Raw genomic sequence first — 8,246 nt, forward strand, 5'->3', positions numbered from 1 at the left:
TGTCAGGAGAAAACAGTCTTGAACTTTATCATTCTGGAGAATGGGAGGTTGCATTGCCCTCATCAGTCTTGTTGGGAATGGGTAAGACTGGGGAGAAAATTGACCAAGGACAATAAGCCATCTCTTATAGCATCAGTTTAGAGGTGGTCTGATACAGGAATAAAAATAGATATCTTAAGTAGTTAGAAAATGTATCCTTGGAGGCCTGGCGTGGTGGCTCACGCTTATGATCCTAGCACTTTGGGAGGCTGAGGCGGGCGGATCACTTGAAGTCAGAATCACTTGACATGTTAGCCTGACTAACATGCACTCCAGCCTGGGTCACAAAGTGAGACTTTGTCTCAAAATAAATAAATAAATAAATAAATAATAAAAAAGAAGAAAATGTGTCATTTGAGGACAGTTTCGGTAAACACTGAGGACCTGGTGTTCGGAGGAAGCCTGGCAGGAATTCAGATTTTGACTCTTTATGTGTGTGTTACTTTCGGAAAGCAATTGGACCCTTCTGAGCCTTAGTTTCCTCATCAGTGAAATCGGAATAATCTATACAATTCCCAATCTATAATCTATATATACCTCATATGACTGTTTTAAGAATAAAATGAGACAATTATTGCAAGTGTGAATCAAAGTTCTTTGTGTATGATAAATATTCAACAAATGGCAACCGCTTTCTCTTGCCCTTCCTCTCTGCTTTGATTTCAAGAGGGGTTTACACCTTGACAATCCATTCTATGATGCTCCTTCACAAGTGCTGGGAAACTACAATGACTGTTTTAACTGGTGAGTGCTTGTTTTTCACCCTTAGTTACTACAGGCTTGTGTGGAGAGGGGGAGTGTCATTTCCCAGGCTGAACTATCATGTAGGAACCTCACTCCTCTGTGTAGATTTCCGTCCAGACTGCCAATGAGAATCAGTGCTCTCCAACAATAAAGGAATGGCTCTTCTGTAAATAATGCTGAGAGGATTTTCTTAAGAAAGCCAATTTGTCTTACGTACTTGAGCTTGATAACTTTGTCGTCACTAATGGTGATGGTATACAGACAGTGCATATTGTTTGGGTAGTCTGAGTACGAATAGGCAGGACTCTTGATGATTCCAGAAAAGAAACAGAACACACCACCGGCCGGGCGCGGTGGCTCACGCCTGTAATCCCAGCACTTTGGGAGGCCGAGGCGGGCGGATCACAAGGTCAGGAGATCGAGACCACGGTGAAACCCCGTCTCTACTAAAAATACAAAAAATTAGCCGGGCGCGGTTGTGGGCGCCTGTAGTCCCAGCTACTCGGGAGGCTGAGGCAGGAGAATGGCGTGAACCCGGGAGGCGGAGCTTGCAGTGAGCTGAGATCCGGCCACTGCACTCCAGCCTGGGCGACAGAGCGAGACTCCGTCTCAAAAAAAAAAAAAAAAAAAAAAAAAAAAAAAAAAAAAAGAACACACCACCACAGGCTGCAACAGGAGACAAGGGAATATGAAGAGAATAATGATTAGCACCAGCATGGAAAAATGATTTTGAGAGATTCTATACTGTTGTGCATTTTTCCCTAAGAGAGATAATAATTATTTTTCTTAAAGTGACTTGTATCTCCCTTCATTGTGTTTACAAATAATTCTGATTTTTTTTCATCTAGGAAGGAAAATAAAAGACAGAAAGAGGGTAGAAACAGGGAAGAATATTTAAAGGCACATATTGGAAAGGAATCAGTCTGAGTCAAATTGATAGCCAGAGTGAAAACCCACCATTGAATCACGCACCTCTGATAATGGTTATCGGGGGCACCTGAGTGGGTAGTCTGTCCCCAGGGCTCCTGCCTGGGGACAGGCTGCTCCTCCAACCCAGGTGGCTTCTGAGCAAGTGGCCACCTGAATGCACGCCACCGTCTGTGCACACCTCTCCCACGCCTCCAACACAACTTCAGGGTCTGCAAAGTGATAGCCAGAGATTAGGTGAAACCTTGCATAACACATTTTTATGAGATAGCTTATCTTTCCTTGCCTTTGTTTATAAATTGTCCTTTAAAAAGTTGTGGAAGGTTGACTGCCCTTGAAATGATTTGCTGGAAGCACCCTTTTGCAGATTGAAAACAGTTAATTTTTTAACATTTTTAGAGCATGGGTAACTAATGAAAATATTTGATTCCATGTGGTTTAACGAAGAGTTTGTTTCTTCTTTCAGAGGTGTTGGCTGGTTTAGCGGAAGGAGAATGAGATTAAGAGCCTGCAGGCCTGGCTGAAAGTGCTGCGCTGCTCCCTAACCAGCTGTGTCTCCCTTAGCAAACCTCCCTTCCTAACTTGGTTTCTCATTTGTCAAATTGCAAAAATATAATGTCTACCTCACCTGTTTCATGTGACACCTGTGCGATCAAATGTAGGTCAGCTCTCCTATCTGATCTCATTTTTATTTTAATTTGTAAAATAATTTCCTCATTTGTCTCCCAACTAGAACAGTGTAAGTGCAAGTTCTTTGTAAAACTGCAAAAGTAGTAAATCATGTATACTCACTAGGTGTCAGGAATTGTGCTAGGTGTACAGTGTATTCTTTATTATTTACAATATTTATTGTTATTATTTGAAAAACCTTTATTATTTTATTTTCTATTTTAGATTCACAGGGTATGTGTGCAGGTTTGTTACATGGGTATATTGTACAATGTGAGGTTTGGGCTTCTATTGATCCCATCACCCACACAGTGAACATAATACCCGATAGGTAGTTTTTCAACCCTTGCCCCTCTCTTTTCTTTCCTCTTTTTAGAATCCCCAGTGTTTGTTTTTCCCATTGTTGTGTCTATGTGTATGTTTTTTGTTTCAAGAGACAGGCTCTTGCTATGTTTCCCAGGTTGGTCTCGAACCCCTGGGCTCAAGTGATCCTCCTGCCTCAGCCTCCTGAGTAGCTGCCGTTGCAGATGTGCACCACCACGCTGGGCCACAATGTGTTCTTTTATCATCACAGTGACCCTTTGAGGAAAATAATGTATTATCCCAGTTTCCAGCTCAGAAAACTGAGGCTCTGATAAGTGGAGCCAACATTCAATCACATATTTGTTTCACTGATGAGCCTTTTTTTAATCACTGTCCACACAGCCACGATTACTATTTTACTTTTATTGTTTCAGCCAATAACAGTGACACAATGAGGGCACAGAGGATTTTATTTTCTCAGAGATGGGAGTTCTTATGGTTGACCTGGTAACATTCCATTTACAGAGCACCTATGTATTCCTCAGTTATAACTGCATTTCCACAAGAGATGTTAAATAGTAACTCCCTAAAAGACTGTGAGAAGGGAGAAGACCTTGGCGACATTGATCCCATCCCTCACAAGTTAGCCCCACTGCTTGAGTACAATTATTGAGTCATCCTTGTCAGATAATCAAATATAATTTTTTTAAGAGACAAGGTCTTGCTTTGTTGCCTGGGCTGGAGTGCAGTGGCACAATCACAGCTCACTGTAGCCTTGAACTCCTGGGCTCAAACGATCCTCCCACCTCAGCCTCCTAAGTAGCTGAGATTACAGGCACATGCCACCATGCTCAGCTAATTTTTAAAATTTTTTTGTAGAGATGGTGTCTCTCTAATGTAGCCCAGGCTGGTCTCAAATTCCTGGCCTCAAGGGATCCTCCCTTCTCAACTCCCTAAGGTGCTGGGATTAGAGGCATGAGCCATCATGCCTGGCCTGTGAATATGTTCTGGATATAAGTTAAGAGCTTTTGGAAATGAATTTCTCACTAGATTCCTACTTTAGTACAGTGAATGATATCTCCTCTCTGCTGCCTTTGGTCATTTATATTAAGAAAATGAGAAGAAGAGCAAAGGGAAACACAAATATATTATGCAAGGCTTTCTGGTAAAGGATTTTTGTCATAAAGGGCTTAATTTTTCTAAGCTAAGCATGGTACTTGTTACTTATTTATGTATTTATTCATTTATTTATGTTGGCTTCAGAGTATTCACTTCCTTGTTGTTGGATAATAACTGTTAGAAGAGAAATTTGTCACTCCCCCTTCTGGTCCCCCTGCACTTACTCAGTGTCTGATAGCATTGGTGGGTTAGCAAGGAGTGATTTTCTATATAGCCCACACCTGATGATTCTGCATAGAGACTAGTAAAGACCAGAATTAGGAGGGTTGGTGGCAAGAATGAAAATGACTTCAGAAAGAAGAAAAGGGTTTTCATTCCGTAGAAGTGATTTATGCTCTAAGGATCAGCCACCCGACCAGCCACTGGCTGAGCACTGTCAACATTCTCAGCACTAGGGATGCAAACGCTGTTGGTTGGAGCTCCATTTCTAGCGGGAAGGTGGTCTTGGATAGGGGTGGGGGTAGGGGCAAAAGGATGGAAATTGCTCACAGGGGCCAGGTGAGGACAAATAACTTTCAGGGAAGAAGAGCAGAAATCTCTTTCATGGAGAAGAGTTGTTTGATCAAATAGTTTCAGTTCAGATGCTCAAAATTTGTGGTGACCAGAGGGGTGGAATTTAGTTAAGACATCCTTCTACTGAGGATAAACAACATCCTGTGTCTACTATGTGGGCTTACAATTAACCTAACTTGGAGGGAGTTTATGTCTTGACTCACAGTTGCATTTTTTATAAAGGAAGCATCATTAGAAGAGGCCGTGGCTTTTGGGGTGCTTTATTTGCAGAAACTGGACTCAGGGCAGGGCTGGGGAAGGTGGAATGGTAGTTATGGGTCATAGCCACAAAGAACCAGGTGCAAATATGTCATTAAAAGCAGGGGGCTCTGTCGCCTCAAGTCTTGGGGTGAGCCTTCAGAGCACTATGCTTCTGACTTTTGAGAAATGTCTTTCCCTCACAATACATATAGATTATTTTCTTTTGTTGTTTTTTGACTTCTCCTGTGGGCCTGATATGGTAAGAAAAATGAAGAAATGCTCATCTAAACTTGTTTTGACATGCACCTTTTAACATTCTGCAGCTGCCACTGCTTTTGATGTAGGATTTTTCTTCTTGGTCACTTTGCAAGCCGGGGACTTCTGGCTGGCGATGCCCCACATGAGCCCTGCTTGGCTATGCTGGCATGCCCCAGCTCACCTGTGTTACAGCTTGTACCTGCATTCAGTGGTTCTGGAGTTCTTGTATCACATCCAAGAAGAATGAGGATATTGAAGGCTGGACATTGAAGGTTGAGGAGGGTGGTAAAGAATTTTATTGAGTGATAAAACAGTTTTCAGCTGAGAGGGGACATGGGGGTAGTACCCCAATCCAAAGGTAAGAAAGTTCCACATGTGGCTGGGTCCAGGGCATTTTATGGACTCAGAAGCGGGGTGTGTGCTGATTGTTTTGTGAGTATGCAAAAAAGGTTAAAGTGAAGACACCACTTAAATGTGGGCATGACAGTGTAGAAAAACCAATTAGGGAAGAGTAGGTATATGTAAAATAGGTGAAGGGTGGGGACCAGTCAGAGGAAAGCACATCAAATGGGAAGACAAGTTCTCAATCTAGTCTGAGGATTTAACTGGTAGTTTGACTTTCAGACTTTGTAACAGTCTTCGGCTGGGGGTTTCACTAGGACCCGCCCCTATTTGCCCAGGCATTTGACTGCCTCCTGTCACTATCGCTGTCTTCTGCTCTCAAAATAAAGTCACGTCCAGCAGAGAAAATTCAGTGTTGGCGTGAAGGCTGAACACATAGTCTCCCTTACTCTTATTTTGTGTTTGGTTCATGGCTTCATATCAAGGCAAAAAGTCCTGTCTCAATTTGTCAAAGCCACTGCAGATTTTTCTCCTGGCAAAGTGCAGGCAGTAGAACTATCAGATTCAGCTGGGTTTTGCAGAGATTCCCAACTAGCGATCTCCTTGCCTCTTCTCATCTAACTTCATACCTGGGGTGGCTGTTGTGACTTTGTTTTCTGAAGTCATAATCAGACACCCACCCCATGTGATTTCATGGTCAAACACCCTCTATGATCCCATAAGCAGACACCCCTATAATCCCATGAGCAGATGCTTCCTGTGATCCCACAGTCAGGTGTCCTCGGAGCTCCCTCAAGAGCCCCTGGGCCCCACCTCCTTCATCCTATTATCTGGCACTCTCAGAACCCCTCGCCAATTTCCCCATTTGAGCACTCCACCCCAACAAGTATCAGAATTAGGGGGAACAAAAAGTAACGCTTCATCAGGAACAAGTTGCCCTCAGCTGGAGGGAGAAGGGTAGAGGAAAAGAGAAAGAAGTCCCTAAAGGCATCATGGATTTCACAGTCCTAGGGTAGATACTTGGAGAAATAAATGCTCTGAGCCACAGTCTGCATGTAACATGAGATGCAGAAAAATTACCCTTTCAATTCCTTCTCTTTTCTTTTCTCTTTCCTCCCTCTCTTCCTACCTTTTCTATTTGTTAAATGCATTTGCTGTTCATAAGATCTCAGAGAATAAATCATTCCCTAAAATGCAGAGGTCTAGTTATATAGTGCCATTAGCATCTTCCTTCTCAACACAAGCTAACCACCTAGAGTCCTGACATTCATTCATTATTTTCTTTGTTCATTTCATTTATTGAGTGTATACTTTGTTCCAGTCCTAGTGTTTCCAAAAGAATAAAAGCAATGACAACTTTTGTTTGTGGAGTATTTTCCATCAGTAGACACTATATTAAGTGTGTAACAGGCAAAATACATTCACAAAATGGTCCCAACAACTTAATTGTTACTGCCTGTTTTCCAGATGAAGACTGAGGTTTCAAGAATTAAATCACTTGGTCAAGGTCAGCAGAGCCAGGGCTGGCACACAGCAGTTTGAGGATGGACTCTAACCTTGCTGTATGCTGTGCTCTATCCAGGACTGGTTCTCCAACTTTAGCTGCATCAAAATGCTTGGGGGACTTTTAAGAACATGCATTTCTAGGCCCTGCTCTCAAAGTCTGTGATTTATAAGTTTGATAATTCTCATTTCCAACAAGTTCCCAGATGTTGTTAATGGGGACCCGACTTTGAGGACCGCTGCTCTATGCTATCCTGCCTCTCACGCAGTCTCCTTCAGGTGCATCTGCTTGAGGGAAGGTGAAATGTACCCTGCAATTAATTTGCAGCTCAAATTCATGCGACCTGTAGACAGAAGAGCCCGCTTTCCCCACCCGAACTCCACATGCTACCCTTTTCCTGCCCTGTATCCTCAATTGAGAAGTCACCTTGGATTCTACTTCTTCCTTCGAGCGTTCTAAGAAAATACTCTGGGGAGAAAACCGCTTTGATTCAAGGTGCTGGTTGCTCTTAGCGACTGGCAGAAGAAGCTACTCCGCGTGTTTCAGGGTGCTGGGAATGAAAGTGTGTAACACAGTACAGGCTGGTAAAGAATCCGCACATTCATTTCTGCTCAAAACACCAGCATCAGACTTCAGTTGCTCTAGAACACCATTCTGAATCCTGAAAACAGATAGCAAGAACAGCAGCTGTACAGGAACTCTTTGTTTATGGAATCCCTCATGTAAACACAGCGAGGGTGATGGATCATCACTCGGCCCGTAAACATGGCTGTGCTCCAGCAGGAGTCTTGTCCTCATCTGAGCCCACTGACCTATTCCTGTGTCTGCAAACAGTGGCAAAGCGGAAACAGAAAGGAAACAGAAGTGAGGAAATGGTGTTGCGTTGCAAAACATGGAGAGAACAATTGGCATTGTGATTCCCAGGATGAGCAGGACCCCACCGGCTTGCAGAGGCACCAACTCTAGAGGGGGTGGTTCCATTCTCTGGCCCTGAAAGTATGTGCTTTCCGCAGCCTTGAATTTGTCCTGCCTCTAAGGAAGTTATTTACACTTTTGCACAGTGGGATAGTTTTATGAGCCAACCCTCTCATTTTTATGAGGGTTCCCAGGGTGAAGCAGTTATACAATCTTACACCAACACACCAGCTTCAGTGAAGAACAAACAATATAAAGTAGGCCATCCAGACCCATAAAGCAGGCAACACCGAACCGTTGTGATTTAAACTCAGTTCAGTGATGATCTGGCTTATTACGATAAGATAGAGGAATGAACAGAGCCTATGCAGAGAGAGGGAGCAAGTGAGTGGGAAATAAATAATTCATTGTGCTCCTTCCAGAAGCTATAAGTTGAAGGGACAGAAATCTCATTATCAGAAAAAGGACCAAAATTCAATTGTTAGGATGTTCTTTCAAATTACTTTTCAGATTTGTTGGTTGAAGGAAATGACACCACCTTCTACCAAATATTTGGTAAGCAATCCATCATCAACGCAAGGCTTTCAGACTTTAATTTGGCTTTCTGTGTATG

The sequence above is a fragment of the Macaca mulatta genome, chromosome 9 (assembly GCF_049350105.2).
Source record: "Macaca mulatta isolate MMU2019108-1 chromosome 9, T2T-MMU8v2.0, whole genome shotgun sequence".
Lineage (NCBI taxonomy): Eukaryota > Metazoa > Chordata > Mammalia > Primates > Cercopithecidae > Macaca > Macaca mulatta.